The sequence below is a fragment of the Ovis aries genome, chromosome 3 (genome assembly GCF_016772045.2).
Source record: "Ovis aries strain OAR_USU_Benz2616 breed Rambouillet chromosome 3, ARS-UI_Ramb_v3.0, whole genome shotgun sequence".
Lineage (NCBI taxonomy): Eukaryota > Metazoa > Chordata > Mammalia > Artiodactyla > Bovidae > Ovis > Ovis aries.
This window is the reverse complement of record NC_056056.1, coordinates 186,031,468-186,049,119: the sequence shown is the minus strand read 5'-3', so window position 1 is coordinate 186,049,119 and position 17,652 is coordinate 186,031,468.

The window sequence follows — 17,652 nt, the reverse complement described above, 5'->3', positions numbered from 1 at the left end:
TTCAGGTATTGAGGGGATCAAAATGGCAGAGTACAAAGATCCTGAACTCACCTTCCTCCATGAAGACATCAAAACTACAACTTACATAGAGCAACTGTCCCTGAGAATGATATGAAAACTAGCAGAATGGCTCTTCTCCAACCAACACGATAAAGAAAGAACCATATGGATACTGTTAAGAGGGGAAGAGAAGTAATCTAATCAAGTCCTATATCCCTGGTGAGTGACCCAGAAGAAGAGGGGGATATCACAGGCTCAGGTATCCTTCCTAAGGAACAAGGGGTTCTAGCCCAGCATGAGTCACAATAACCCTGATTTTCAGCACTGAGAAACAAACCTCTTGGCTGGTTTGAAAACCAGTGGGGCTTAATGGAGGCTTGTAGGAAACTGAGACTGTGCTCTTGAAGACCACTCACACAGACCTACTTGTTGCAAGTTCCAGCACAGAGACAGTTGATTGACAGTGGCCTGGGCTCTAAAATGAGAAAAGGAATATGTTCCACATTAAAAAACAAGGTAAAGGCCTAGAAATAAACCCTGATGAAGTGGAAATAAGTAACTTATGAATAAAGAATTCAAAGCAATAGTCATAAAAATGCTCAATGAGCTCAGGAAAATAATACAAGAACACTGTGAGAACTTTGACAAAGAATTAGAAAAGATTTTAAAAAATAAGTAATCAGAGCTGAAGAGATGGTAACTAATATTAAAAGTATACTAGAAGGAATTTAGAGCAGATTAGGTTATACAGAAGAATGCATAAGCAACTGGTAAGAGAATTGTGGAAATCACTCAATTAAAACAGCAAAAAGAAAAAAAAATGTTTAATGAAGATAGCTTAAGGGACATCAGGGAAAATACCATGCATAATAAAATTCACATTCTAGGAGAAGAGACAGAGAAGAAAGAGAAAAGGGGTAAGAAAATGTATTGATTAAATTATGACTGAAAACTTGCCTAGCCTGAAGAAGGAAGCAGATATTCAGGTAGAGCAAACAAAGAATTCCAAACAAGATGAGACCCACCCCAAGACATATCATAATTAAAATGACAAAGTTAGAATTTTACAGTCAGCAAGAAAAAAACAGTCATGTACAAAGGAACTCCCCACCCATCGAGACATAAGCTGATTTTTCAGCAGAAATTCTGTAAGCCAGAAGGGAGTGACATGATATATATAGAATGCTAAAAGGAAAAGATTGCAATGATGAATACTCTATCCAGAAAGGTTATCATTCAGAACTGAAGGAGAGATAAAGTTTTTTCCAGATAAGCAAAAACTTAAAAAATTCAGCACCACTAAACCAGACTTACCAAAAATGTTAAAGGATTTTTTAATTAAAAAAAAATTGCTGTAACAAGAAAAAAGAAAATATATAAAGAAAAAATATCTCTGATAATGGTAAATATATAGTAAAGACAGTGGATCAAAAATGCAAAAATCTAGTGTGAAGATTAAGCAAAAAATTATAAAATCAGCTGTAACTTCAATCAACAGTTACAATAAAGACATAAAATATCAAAGTATAAAATATGAGGAGGGGGGGAGTAAAAAGGGTAGAGTTTTTTGAATGTGTTTGACCTTAAGTGACTATATATCCTCATGGTAACCACAAATGGTGCTCAGACAGTAAAGAATCTGCCTGCAGTGCAGGAGATCTGGGTTTTATCTCTGGGTCTGGACAATCCCAGGGGAAGGGAATGGCTATACACTCCAGTATTCTTGTCTGGAGAATTCCATGGACAGAGGAGCCTGGTGGGCTACAGTCCATGTGGTCAAAAAGAGTTGGACATGACTGAGCAACTTTCACTTTCACAACCACAAATCAAACCCTACAATAGATACACACACACATACATATAAAGAGGAAGGAACCCAAATATAATATCAAGGAAAATCATAACACCACAAAGAACAGACTAAGAAATGAAGAAAAGAACAAATAAGAACTCCAAAAAATAGCCAGAAAGCAAGTAACAAAACTGGAATAAGTAAATAACTATCAATAATCACTTTCAATGTCAATGGTCTAAATACTCTGACTAAAAGAAAAAGAATAGCTGAATGGATACAGATATAAAACCCATATATATACTCCTACAAGAGACTCACTTCAGAGCTAAAGACACACACAGACTGAAAATGAGGGGATGAAAAAAGATAATTCATGCAAATTGAAATGACAGGAAAACTAGGATACCAATATTCATATCAGACAAAATAAACTTTAAAATAAAGTCTACAACAAAAGACAAATAAAAGCATTATATAATGATAAAGTGATCAATTTGAGAAATAGATATAAGTTGCAAATATATATGTACCTAATATAGGAGAACCAAACATACATAACAAAAATTAACAGACATAAAGGGAGAGATTGACCATAAAGCAAAACAGTAGGGGGCTTTAATTATCTATGTATGTTCATGAATAAATCATCTAGGCAGTATATCAATATGGAAACAGTATCCTTAAATAACATATTAAGTCAGATGAACTTAATAGATAACTACAGAATATTCCATCCAAAAGCAACAGAATACATTCTTTTCAGGTGCACATAAAACTTCCTTCAGGATAGATCACATGCTAGACCACAAAATAAGTCTCAATAATTTCAGGAAGACTAAAATTATATAAAGTATCTTTTCTCACCTCAATCACATAAAACTAGAATTACAAGAAAAAAACTAAAGAAAGACACAAATATGGAAACAAAACAACATACCACCAAAAAGAGAGAGAGAGAGAGATGACTTGAAAAGATGAAAAAAAAAAAAAATGAAAAATCTTCAGTTAGACTCATCAAGAAAAAAAGAAAAAGGTCCAAATAAATAAAATAAGAAATTTAAGAGTAAAAGTTATAACCAATATAATAGAGATACAATCATAGTTTGCATAGTTATGTCCAACAATCAGGATAACCTAGATGAAATGGATAAATTCCTAAAATACACAGTCTTTCAAGACAGAATCAGGAAAAAAAGTAGAAAATCTGAGCAGATCACTTACTAGCATTGAACTTAAACTTCCCAAAACAAAATTCCAGGGCCAGATGTTTTCACATGGAAATTCTAACAAACATTTAAAAAGAGTTAATACCTATCTTTCTCATAAGTGAAAGTGAAGTCACTCAGTTGTGTCCGACTCTTTGCAATCCCATGGACTGTAGTCTACCAGGCTTCTCTGTCCATGAGATTTTCCAGGCAAGAGTACTGGAGTGGGTGGCCATTTCCTTCTTCAGGGGATCTTCCTGACTCAGGGATTAAACCCAGGTCTCCTGTATTGCAGGCAGAAGCTTTACCCCCCAATCTTTCTCATAACTATTTGAAAAAACTGAAGAGGAGGTAATACCAATCCTACGAGACCAGTATTACCTGGATAACAAAACCAGAAAAAGATACTATAAGAAAAGAAAATTATAGGTCAATATCACTGATGAACATAGATGTAAAACTATTTAATAAAATATTAGCAAACTGAACTCAACAATACATAAAAGGAATTATACAACATGATCAAGTGGAATTTATTCCTAAGGTAAAAGGCTGGTTCAATATCCACAAACCTATCAATGTTATATAACACATTATCAAAGCAAAGGGTAAAAAATCAAATTATCATTTCAATAGATGCAAAAAAGCATTTGACAAAATTCAACAACCATTCATGAGTAAAACTTTCAACAAAGTTGGTATAGAGGGAACAAAACTCAAATTAATAAAGGCATTTTGTGACAAACCTACAGCTAATGCTATACTCAATGATGAAAAGTTAAAAGTTATTCCACTAAGATAAGGCACAAGACAGGGATGTCCATTCTTATCACTTCAATTTAACATAGAATTAGTAATCCTAGGTAGAGCAATTAGATAAGACAAGTAAATAAATAGCATCCAGATTAGAAGGGGGAAAGTCAAACTACCACTATGTATAGACAACATGATACTATATAGAAAAAAACCCTAGATTTTCCACCAGAAACTACTAGAACTAATAAATGAGTTCAGTGAAGTCATAGGATAAAAAAATCAACTTACAAAATTCTGTTGTATTACTATGCAATAATGATGAAACATCACAAATAGAAATTCTTAAAAATCCCTTTTAAAATTGAATCAAAAAGAATAAAGTATTGAGGAATAAATATAATCAAATAGGTGAAAGATCTGTACTCTGCAACTTGTGAGGTGTTGATGAAGGAAGTTGAATAAAATAAAATAAATGGAAAGATTACCTGTGTTCAAAAATTAGAATTAATATTGTTAAAATGTCCATACTATCCAAAGAAATCTGATGCAATCCCTAATAAATACCCATGACATTTCTCATAAAACTAGAAAAAATAATCTTAAATTTGTATGGAACTGCAAAAACCCAAAATAGCCATAAAAATATTGGTGGGGGGGCAAAGGGAAGCAAAAAGTATCATACTTCCTAATTTAAGACTACATTGCAAAAGTATAGTAATCAAAGCAGTATGGTACAGACACAAAAACAGACATATGGATCAATGGATCAATGTAACAGAATAGAGAATCCAGAAAATAAACCAAGATATATATGATCCATTAACCTATAACCAAAAAAAAAAAAAGGCAAGAATATACAATAGGCAAAAGGCAGGCTCTTAAGAGTAATGTTGGGAAAACTGAATAGCATCTTGTAAACAAATGAAACTAGAACATCTTCTCACAGCATTTTAAAAACAAACTCAAAGATTTAGGTATGAGGCCTGAAACTGTAAAACTCCCAAAATTAAATCTAGGTAGTATGATCTTTAATACTGAGTCTTAAGAATATTGTCTTGTATCTGTACCCTCAAGCAAGAAACAAAAGCAAAAATAAACAAATGGGACTTAATCTTAAAATATTTTGCGTGGAGAAGGGAACCAACAACAAAATGAAAAACCAACTTTCTGAACAGGAAAAGATATTTGCAAACATTATGTCTGAATAAGGAGTTAATATCCAAAATATACAAAGAATTCTCATAACTCAAAATCAGACAAAACAAAATAAAAACAAGCAACTTTTTATTAAATTAAAAAGTGGGCAGAGGACCTGAATAAGCATTTTCCAAAGAAACCATACAGATGGCCAATAGACAAAGGAAAAGATACTCAACATTACTAATCATTAGCAGAATGAAAATCAAAACCACAAAATATCACTGGACATCTGTTAGGATGGTTATTATCAAAAAGTCAAATGATAACAACTGTTGGGAAAGTTGTAGAGAAAATGGAATCCTTTTGTACTATTGGTAGAAATATAAATTGCCACAGTCACTATAGAAAACAGTATGGAGTTGTCTCAAGAAGTTAAAAATAGGACTAACATATGATTTAGCAATTCTATTCCTGGATATATATCTGAAAATAATAAAACCACTATCTTAAAGACATATCTTCACCCCTATGTTCAGTGTAGCATTATTCACAGTAGCCAAGATATGGGCAATGACATATGTGTAAGCTGACAGATGAAAAGTAAAAGAAACTGAGGTATATGTGTATAATGGAATATGACTCAGCCTTGGAAATTCTGTTTTTTGTCACAGCATGAATGAACTTAGGGAGAAGGTAATGGCAACCCACTCCAGCACTCTTGTCTGGAAACTCCCATGGACACAAGAGCCTGGTAGGCTGCAATCCATAGGATCACTAAGAGTTGGACACGACTGAGCGACTTCACTTTCACTTTTCACTTTCATGCATTGGAGAAGGAAATGGCAACCCTCTCCAGTGTTCTTGCCTGGAGAATCCCAGGGATGGGGGAGCCTGGTGGGCTGCCATCTATGGGGTCACACAGAGTAAGACACGACTGAAGCAACTTGGCAGCAGCAGCAGCAGAATGAACCTAGACACCATTTTGAAGTGAAATAAGGCAAACACAGAAAAACAAGAACTCCTATGATATCACATTTATGTGGAATAAAAGAAAGTCAAAGTTATAGACACAGGAGAATGATTGTTGCCAGGGGCCAGGGGGTGTGGGACACACAGAGACTAGTCAAGGGGTATGAACGTTCCATTGTAAGATGTATAAAGTCTTAGAATATAATGTATAACGTGGTGACTCTAGTTTATAATACTCTATTATATAACTGAAATTTGCTAAGAGAATAAAATTGAAGTATTCCCATCCAAAAAAAGTTGAATATGTGGTGATAAATGTGTTAATTAACTCAATGGTAGGAATCCTTTCACAATGTACATGTATATTAAATCATCACATTGTACACTTTGTATTAACATTTTACTTGTCGATAATATCTCAGTAAAGCTGTGGGGTGGGGGGAGGGGAGAGCACATTTACTTCTCACAATGATCCCCTTAGGTGAATACAGCTATGGATTTTCTCTGAGTGAAAGAACCTGAAGCTTAAAGGATATTAAGCAGTTTGCCTGAGATCAGTAGCCAATGGCAGAGGGGGGATTAGAAACAAGGTCTAATTTCAAAGCTCATGCCCTGAATCATTACAGAATTTGTAAACATTTCCATATGGTCCATATTACAACATTGAAAGTTCATGTATACACGGATTTTTGTTTTAAAGTTAAAAGATGATAATGAACAACAACAACAAAATGCATGATTTTCTCTAGTCTTAAACTTTACATGTCCCTTTCATGGTTCAGCATTAGTTCAGTCTGATGCCTAAAATTCTCTTCTATCCTGCCTAGCTCCCTCTAACTTGGTGAGAAGAAGTAGAGTATCTATATATATACAAGTTTATCTTTTAACCAAACACAGAAATAATAGAAGCAGAATTAAAGGTTCTGACTTCACCACCACAAACTCCAGGAGCTCAGTGAACTAAAGCTTGGAATTATATATGGTCACTAAATATGTGTGCCTAGCTAGTTTTATTCCTGACCTGTGGACCAAGGTGATATCTACAAATCTTATTTAATATTTTCTCCCATAAACATCTCAGAATCCTTAAGGATGACATTGTAAAATATCTAGACACCAAAACTCTTTATTTAGGCTGTGCCAGTGAATGGAAATCTGGGCAATTCCTAGATATGTATTTAAAATTTTTAAAAATATGGTTTCTTTAAATTAATGGACTTTATATTTTTAGATGATTTAGATGATTTGAAGAAAAAATTGAACAAAAAATAAGAGCTTGCATTTACTTCTCATCTCCCTCTAACTCAGAACTGACTTTATTTGTAACAACTTGCATTAGTATAGTACATTTGTTACAACTGATGAGCCAATATTGATACAAGCACACTTTGTTTTACTGTGCTTCACTCTACTATGCTTCACATATACTGTTTTTATACTGAAAGTGAAAGTCGCTCAGTGATGTCCAGCTCTTTGTGACCCCATGGACTGCAGCCCACCAGGCTCCTCTGTCCATGGAATTCTCCAGGCCAGAATGCTAGACTGGGGAGCTGTTCCCTTCTCCAGGGGATCTTCCCAACTCAAGGATGAAAGCCAGGTCTCCCGCATTAGAGGCAGAATCTTTACGATCTGAGCCTCCAGGGAAGGTTTATGACAACCCTGCGTTAAGCAAGTTTGTTGATGTCATTTTCCCATCAGCATTGTCTCACTTTGTGTCTCTGTGCCACATTTTGGTAATTCTCATCAGTTCAGGTCAGTTCAGTCGCTCAGTCATGTCCGACTCTTTGCAATCCCATGAATCGCAGCACACCTGGCCTCCCTGTCCATCACCAACACCCAGAGTTCACTCAGATTCATGTCTATCGAGTCAGTGATGCCATCCAGCCATCTCATGCTCTGTCGTCCCCTTCTCCTCCTGCCCCCAGTCCCTCCCAGCATCAGAGTCTTTTCCAATGAGTCAACGCTTTGCATGAGGTGGCCAAAGTACTAGTATTCCAAATTTTTTAGTTATTATTTCTTGTCACAATTGTCTGAAAACAGTGATCTTTAATGTTACTATTGCAACTGTTTGTGGAGGCCATAAATTGCATCTGCATGAGACAGTGCACTTAATCAATAAAAGCTGTATGTGTTCGATTGCTCCATTGACCAAGCATTCTCTGTCCTTCTCCCTCTCCTCAGGCCCCCTTATTCCCTGAGACACAACAATATTGAAATTAGGCCAGTTAACAACCCTGCAATGACCTCTAGATGTTAAAGTGAAAGAAAGAATCACATGTGTCTCTCTCACTTTAAATCAAATGCTAGAAATGATTAAGCTCAGTGAGGAAGGCATGTCAAAAGCCAAGACAGACCAAAACCTAGGTCTCTTGCACAAAACAGTTAGCCAACTTATAAATGCAAAAGGAAATTTCTTAAAGGAGATAAAACATGCTACTCTGGCAAACACAAATGATAAGAAACAGCCTTACTGCTGATATGCAGAAAGTTGTAGTGGTCTGTATAGACGACTGGACAAACTACCCCATTCCCTTAAGCCAAAGCCTGACCCAGAGCATGGTCCTAACTCTATTTAATTCTACAAAGGCTGAGAGAGGTGAAGAAGCTGCCAAAGAAAAGTTGGAAGCCAGGAGAGTTTGATTCATAAGGCTTTAAAAAGAAAATATCTCCATAAACACAAAAGTGCAAGATGAAACAGCACCTGCTGATGTAGAAGCTACAGCATTATCCGTAAGATCTATTCAGATAATTACTGAAAGTGACTACATTAAATGACAAATTTTCAGTGTAGGTGAAACAACCTTCTATTGGAAGAAAATGCCATCTAGGACTTTCATAGTAGAGAGGAGAAATCAGTGCCTGGCTTCAAAGCTTTGAAGGACAAACTGACTATCTTGTTAGAGGCTAAAGTGGTTGGTGACTTTAAGTTCAAACCAGTGCTCATTTACCATTCTGAAAATCCTAGGGCACTTTACAGTTATACTAAATCTACCTGCTTGTGCTCCATAAAGGGAGCCTCAAAACCTGGATGACAGCACATCTATTTACAACAAGGATTATGAAGAATTTAAAGCCACTGTTGAGACCCACTACTTGGGAAAAAATATTCTTTTCAAAATAGTTCTGGTCAACGACAGTGAACCTGGTCACATGAGAACTCTGATGGAGATGTAAAATGCGGTTCATCCCATTTTCATGCCTGCTAATGCAACATCTATTCTGAAGCTCATGGGTCAAGGAATAGTTTTGGCTTTCAAGTCTTATTCTTTAAGGAATATGTTTCATAAAGCTAAATCTGCAGTAGACAGCTTTTCCTCTAAAGGGTCCTTCTGTAACAGATTTACCATGTTTTATGATCATGACTTATGATTTACCACTTGTGATTTATAGCAAGAGTCAAAATATCAACATCCACAGAAGTTTAGAAGAAACTGATTCCAAACTTCATGGACAACTTTGAAGAATTTCATGACTTCATTGGAGGAAGTCACTGCAGATATGATGAAAATATTGAGAGAACTAGAATTAGAAGAGGTGCCTAAAGATGCAACTGAATTACTTCAATCTCATGATAAAACTAATTGATGAGGGGTGGCCTCTTATGAATGAGCAAAGAAAGTGGTTTCTTGGGATGGGATCTACTCCTGCTAAAGACACTGTGAAGATTGTTGAAATGACCACAGAGAATCGAGAATATCACATAAACGGAGTTAATAAAGCAGAGGTAGGGTTTGGGAGGCTTGTCTCCAAATTTGGAAGAAGTTCTAGTGTGGGTAAAATGCTATCAAATAGCATTGCAAGCTACAGAAAAATCATTTGTGAAAGGAATAAATGTGGAAAATTTCACTGTTCTCTAATTTTGAAAAGACCCCACCAACTAGCCTGCTTTTGCCATCCGCCACCCTGATCCATCAGCAGCCATCATCGCTGAGCTAAAACCTTCTATCAGCAAAAATATTGATTTACTAAAGGTTCAGATGATGGTTAGTATTTTTTAGCAATAAAGTACTTCTAATTAAGGTGTGCACATTGACTTTGTTTCTTGATGTTTTACACATAATGCTATTGAACACTTAATAGACTATGGTATACTGTAGACACAACTTTTTAGATAAACTGGAAAACCAAAAAATTTGTGTGACACTTTTTTTAAATTTGCTTTATTGTGGTGGTCCAGAACAGAATCCACAAAATCTCTGCAGTACGCCTATACATTATTATTAACTAAAGCTCATAGTTTACATTGGGTTTCACTCTTGGTGTTGTGCATTCTGTGGGTTTGACAAATGTATAATGGCATGTATCCACCACTATAGCCTCCTAGAATTTCACTGCCCAGAGTACCCTCTGTGCTCTGATGACCCTCTGATGACCCTCTGTGCTCCACCTAGTCAAACCTTCTTCTCCCTTTATCCTCTGACAACCATTGAACTCTTCCCTGTCTCCAGTGATTTGCCTTTGCTGGAATGTCATGTAGTTGGCGTTAGATAGTTTGGAAACTTCAGATTGGCTTCTTTTTCTTTATACCTTTTTATGACTTGATAGCACATTTCTTTTTAGAACTAAATAATATTCTGCTGTATGTTTATAGCAGTTTGTGTATATATTCACCTATCGAAGGACACCTTAATTGTACAGTTTTTGTAGTTGTGAATGAAGCTGCTATAAACATCCTTAGGCAGCTTTTTGTGTGAGTTAACTTGCCTGAGGTCACATAGTGGTGGGCCAGACCCGGCCACCTGGTTCCAGAGCCCATGTCCTACAGACTCTCCCTGCAATGTTTTCTTAGGAGTATAACAAAACTGAAACTGTGATTTTTTCATAAGGTCTCCAGATGATTCCAGGTCTCCAATTGGTTTCTTGATTTCAGACTTGATCCTCTCAAAATTATCCCACATATAGCTACCACTGCAGTTTAACAAAAATGAAACTTACTCAAGTTATTTTCTGCCTCAAAACTTCATCCTCCTGTAGAAAAAGAGCTAGGCCCCTTAGCACAACATCCAAGAGACTCTATGTGAGCAGGTCTCTGCTTCATAACTTCTGTACGCCTTCCCACATTGGCATTGCAGCAACAGGTAACAGTCTATGGTTTCTTACACACAATCCATAATCTCTAATTAGTTTCTGAAACACATGACTATATGGGCAGTTCTTACACCAAGTCTCATTCCATCAGGGAAATGCCTATCAACCCATGGCCAAGAATCTTTTCCATACCAGACACTCCTCTTAACTCCACACACTTCACTGGGGATGTGCCCTCCTCTACACTTGTCAAATCTCCCTTAGAATTTTATTTATGGATTCTGTACTACAGTCATAATACAGGGGTCAACTTTTGCCTTTAGACTACAGGTTTTTTGAAGGCAGAATAGACCTCATTCCCTTCTTTTCATATATAAACATTATATAATTAAAAAATTTGACCAACACTGAGGAATGAAGGAGTGATCTAGTGGTTAGCCCTGGCCTCTAAATAATTCTCCATTACCATTTATCAGTTCAGGTACTTTTGAATGAAGTCATCACTACTAAAAAAAAAAACTCAGGAGTGAAAAGAGGGAGGCACAGGAGCTCTGCTCGGTACCTGAGCCTAGTCTGAGGCCTGCAGCTCCTGGGAGCTCACCAAGCCTCTTGACCAGTTTGTGGCAAATGGGAGAGAGCCTGAAAGGAGTGACATGGAGTATAATAAAGCTGAGTATTCTGTCTCGAAATAGGACCAGAGACTAGGAAACACACAGATCAAAAGATGCTGAGTCAGTGTTAGTGAAATTTCCCAATTGCATCATGGCTCCTTTAGAAAAGTTTTAACTGAAAATATCCATGTTTTATTTCACATCATGCCCTTGCACATAACTGCCAAGTCATAAACCTTAACACAACAAGCTTCCTGTTTTTATTCAAAGCAGTCTAGTGAAGAATACAGTTGCCATGTTTTATAAGATAGAGTTATTTTTCTCCCTCCAAATCTTTTCAGCATGCAGTGTGATTTAATGCCACTCTCTCCCTTTTTGAAAACCTAACAATGCTCGTTTATTTCTTGGTTATAACAAGTCACTTGCTTTAATGTGTCAGTTTTCTCAGAAGGCTGCCTATAATAGAACTGTCTTGATAACTTCAAAATAAAGCCTAAGAAATCAATTTTAAAGGGTAAAACCCTGCTATTGCAAGTTCTTTGTAGGTGTGTGTGCCAAATCAGGCTATTGACATTAAATTAGCTGACTTTAATTTCAATTCATTCACTCAACAAGCAAGTATTGAGTCCTACATTTATAACATTACCTTAAAATAGATTGAAAGGCTTGTCAAAGAACTTGCTAAATAATCTCCTAAGCTTGTTGACATGAATAATTCCTGATTTATGTTGAATGAATAGAGTTCTTGGTATTGGAGTGTTTACGCATCTTCCTTTTATCAACCAGGGAAAACAATTAACCCTCGAGAGGAAAAAAAAACACAAAATATAATATAATGCAGCTAGAAAGGGAAATAAACATCAGACTAGCTCAGTTCAGTTCAGTTCAGTTGCTCAGTCGTGCCCGACTCTTTGCAACACCATGAACCGCAGCACACCAGGCCTCCCTGTTCATCACCAACTCCCGGAGTTCACTCAGACTCATGTCCATCGAGTCTGTGATGCCATCCAGCCATCTCATCCTCTGTCATCCCCTTCTCCTCCTGCCCCCAATCCCTCCCAGCATCAAAGTCTTTTCCAATGAGTCAACTCTTCGCATGAGGTGGCCAAAGTACTGGAGTTTCAGCTTTAGTATCATTCCTTCCAAAGAAATCCCAGGGCTGGTCTCCTTCAGAATGGACTGGTTGGACCTCCTTGCAGTCCAAGGGAATCCCAAGAGTCTTCTCCAACACCACAGTTCAAAAGCATCAATTCTTCGGTGTTCAGCCTTCTTCACAGTCCAACTCTCACATCCGTACATGACCACTGGAAAAACCATAGACTTGACTAGATGGACCTTAGTCGGCAAAGCAATGTCTCTGCTTTTGAATATGCTCTCTAGGTTGGTCATAAGCCTTCCTCAAGATATTGAAATCTGAAACCCAAGTTTTCCCTGAACTCATGCCAAAACTCTCATAGCAAGAGAAGGTTTAGTAAGCGTTTTCATTATTTTGTTACAGTGAAGTCTCAAATGTAAAATGTATCATAGTTAAGCATCAGTGTAAGTCTCAGTTGTACCCAAATCTTTGCCACCCCATAGACTGCAGCCCACCAGGCTCCTCTGTCCATGGAATTCTCCAGGCTAGAATACTGGAGTGGGTCACCATTCCCTTCTCCAGGGGATCTCCCCACCACAGGGATCAAACTCATGTCTCCTGTATTGCAGGCAATTTCTTTACCATCTGAGCTACCAGGGAAGTCCAAACATCAGTTGAAGAAGGTATTTAAGAGACTTTTTAAAAAATAAATTGATCCTAAATTAATTACTCTTTTAGACTACCTGTGTTTCTCATCTTCTGTGAAATAAGAAAAATTGTTACACCATTTTCCAAGAGAACAAATATGTCAAAGCCATGGATACACAGATACAGTTTTGTTCACAGTGACACACACGTACACAATTTCAGGTTAAGGAGCTACTACTATTCTCTACTGCCATCAATTCTGAATACTTTTCCTAAATGCAATTTACTCCAATTAATATCTTAATCATTTCAGCTATAAAGTAGGGACAATATTAGTGCCTACCTCCTGGGTTACTTGTGTGAAATGAATGAACATATGGATAGGTAGATAGATAGATAGATAGACAGATAAAGCACTTACAATGATGTAGCACACAGCTGGGTTTTTTAAGGGTTAGATATTATTATTCATTCAAAAGCTGTGATATATTTAGAAGTTAGACATGTCATCTAATTTGTGTTCGCAATTCAGATAGCATGAAAGTATGGGCTATAAGAAACTCAACCAACCTCACCAGTAACAAATAGGAGTATGAGGAGTACAAAGAAAACTCACCTCCATAAAAAGATGATTATGTAAGAAGGTTAAAGTTGTCTAGGTTGAATTTTAAATGTGCTTGAGGAGCAGGCTTAGTTAGTTTTGAAAGCGGCAGAAATCTATTTGAGTTGCTTTACAAATGAAGATGTGTACTATCAGGAGGGTACTAAAGACATAAATGGCCTAGATTCAGTTAGGCTAGCTGGAGGCCTACAGAAGAATTAGAAGCTGGGGAATAGACCAAGAGCTGATGGACTGCGGAACAAGGAAGGAGGAGACAATGGAAAGCATTAGCTGGGCAGAGATGTGCAGAGGTGGTATCATAGGAAGGAAATTTTAAAACATCAAAAATGAGGGGAAAAAGATAGGTGACAGAAAACTGAGAGGTGGCAGAAGGGCAAACCTGTGGGCAGGAGGTAGAGGGAGGACATGGAGACTGTGAGCGAGTGCTCTGAACTCATGCAGGCTAAGAGCAGACTGAGAGCGGGGCCTACGACCTTACAAGCTCAGGTAGGGGAGAGCAGGAGGGACTGCTCAAAGCTTAATATCTGAGCCACCCCTGTATCCCCAGTGGGCTCACTGAGTGCTTTTCAACATGGCGAAATTGCCTGAACTATATGAAACTTTAACACATTAAATTCTATCAATAGTGCCTGTTTCATACCACAGTACTCACAAAGAATAACATGTGGCTGTGCATCAGAGTTTTCCCTAGTGGCTCAGACAATAAAGAGTATGCCTGCAGTGTGGAGGACCTGGGTTTGAACCCTGGGTCGAAAAGATCTCCAGGAGAAGGGAATGGCAACCCACTCCAGTATTCTTGCCTGGAGAACCTTATGGACAGAGAACCCTGGCAGGCCCCAATCCCTGGGATTGCATCAAAATCCTTGTTGCATCTTATTTAATGGAAGCTGGCAGAAAGAGAGCCTAGAAGTGTGCCCAGGACAGAAAGGGGCTGCTGTCTGCTATCATACAAGTGGAAGTCAAGCTGGGATGGCACAGGTGAGAAGTAGAAGCAAGGTCTCCTGGTGATGGGGTGAAGGGTACTGGGACAGCAATGCCAAACTTAGCGACAGAGGGATGTTGAGACAGGCATGGAGTACATGTTCACAGAATTTATCTCAGGGTGGTGGGGTTAATTTGAGGGTTTCCTTTGCAAAATGTATTTTCCAAATTTTTCAAACATAAATATTTGATTTTGATGAAAAAACAAAATAAAGTAAAAGCCGCTGAGGTTGGTGCTCCCTGGGCAAACCTGTATTTCCTGCTCACACATTGTAGTTTCTGCTCCCATGTGCCTTCAAAGTACCCTCTACCATCTGACAACTTGCTTTAAGGGCTTGGCATCTCAGGTTGAGGAGGACTGCCTCCGCCTGGCAGCAATACCATCTAACTCTTACCATCAGCTCCATTATGGTGCAAAATTTTCTGGGGTATAATTTTGAGGACACAGACCTTGAGATGTATCTGCAAGCCCTCATCATCAGTAGAAACTTTAAGCTGTTACCCTTCTGAATAGATACACTGAGTAAAATTGTTTTATAGGAAATATATGTGATCTTGAGCCAGAGAGTCTGGAAGCTGGCTCCATCATTTATTAGCTGTATATTAGTTAATCCCTTTGTGTTTTATTTCCAAAATTACTGAAAAAGGGTAAGAATCTTACTCTATGCATTATAAGGATTAGACAGGAAATTTTAAAGTGTCTAATGTATGACAGATATAAGGTGTTCAACAACAACAGAAAATAGCTGTTATTATTGTTAAACTGGGGAGGTGATTATGGCTGATTATGCATTTAAAGAGCATACCATTTAAACAGACAGGTAAGCTAATGATTATACAGAGTGTAGAAAGTGCGCTGATAGAGCTATGTTCTAGGAACCTGGAGGTGGGCACACACATTAGATTGGGAGGGGACAGGTTTCCTAACTGAAGTGTGCTTGTGCTGAATCTTGATGAGAAGTAGAGTCTACCACAGGGACAGGCTTAGGGTGGAACAGAGAGGTACCAGCCTCAAGCACAAAATTTAAAAGGAGAGAGGGCAAAATACTCAATAATCAATAGAAATAATATTTTAATGCAATACTTTAAAAGTTGAATTAGCAAACTGTAGCCTGCAGGTTGACTGCTTGTTTGTATAAAGTTGTATTGGAGCAGAGGCTGCCCTTTAGGTGAGGTAAGGCAGGGGCACAGAAATGCAGGATCAATTTCTGTCTTTATTTCAAGTTTGAATTTTTTTGTTTATTGTAGATTTTAAAATTATTTTTCAACATTATTTTTCTTGATCACTGCACTTACTGGCACCTCCTTAGATTTTCTGCTTCAGAGGAGTGCCTTACCCTGTCATGAGAAGATAACAGAGATGGAAAAGTTAGGGGATACATTCCAGAAGGGAAAGAAGCCTTGTGAAGACCCTGGGGGCAGGCATGGAATGCTATCCTCACACCAAACAAGAAGACGACTCCGCGGGGCTGGAACAGAGAGCAGGAGGGAGAAGGGCAGGTGAAGGGTCAGAGAAGCTGGGCAAGGCAGATCTTGAGGAACTGTTAAGTACAAGCTTAAAATAACTAAAATTCTAGTGAAGCATCAACCATTTTCACTAGCAGATTGATGGGATAACATTTTTGTTTGAGAGAAAACATCTGTTGGAGAGCCAAGACCAAAGGATTTAAGAGGCTATTTTAGTTACAGGTAAAAGGATGGTGACATGAACTCCGGAGCAGAGAGTGTGGGACAGCAGAAGGGCCTAGGTTCACAGACATCTAGAAGGAGGGAACCTTGAATAAGCATTGACAGTAACTATCCTAAAAGCTCTCCCCTCTCTGCTAGAAAGATGGCAATGCCATTCACCTAGATAATTCATACAGGAGGAAGAGTAAGTCTGGGGGGAGATGATGATGGGGTTGGTGTGGACACAGGAAATTCAGGGTTCAGGTAAGAGGTATAAATGGAAATAACATCACAGGATGGTTACAATCACCAGGAGAGTTTCCAAAACTCCACTGGAATGATAGACACTATGTGACCAGGCACCAAACTCAGTCCTTTTTCCTGGAAAAGTCAGCTGGGCAATGTGAGGCTGTGGAGACCTGCCTTGTGCAGGGGTCTATGAACCTCTAATACTCAGAGTTCCCCTCAGAGAAAAACACTCATTGGTGTGTCTTTGTAAAGTTGCAAAGCCTGTCCCTCTAGTCATTACTGAAGGAACCAGGAGTTGGTGCCCAAGGGAAGTCAACTACAAGAGAGGTGCTTTGTTCCCAAATCCACTCTTATGGTCCCTTTGTATGGGAAGTTGATAAAATGCCCTTAGTGTAATCTACCAGAAGTAAGTGTATCCAAAAGAAAGTAGCAGGGATTAATGGATGCCTGTTCTGAGGAAACAATAAAATGACCAAAGCATGTGGGAAGCTGTTATATCTTGTTTAGCAATAAGCTACTGATACTTCTCCCTGAAACTGGCTGGCCGCATTGTCTGGCCAAGGAATCCCTGGGACTCATCCTAAACCAACAGCGGCCAAGATGGGTTTTGGTGCATGGGGTCACAAAGAGTTGGCGATGACTGAGCGATTGAACAATATTTTTGGGGTAATCCCTACAAGCCCCTGACATGTCATTAACATGTGTAGGTTTTTTCCATGTAACCTAAAAAAACTATAGGTGAAGTAAGGCCCCTTTCTCTTGGGAGAGCCAGAAGACCAAAGTCTGACGGCAAGATTGTGACAGAAACCAGAAGCTCATAGCTAAGAAGGTTAGGACATAGGCAAATTCTGGAGCAACACTGAGTCACAAGCCAGCACAGGAATCAGATCCTGCAGACTGACAAT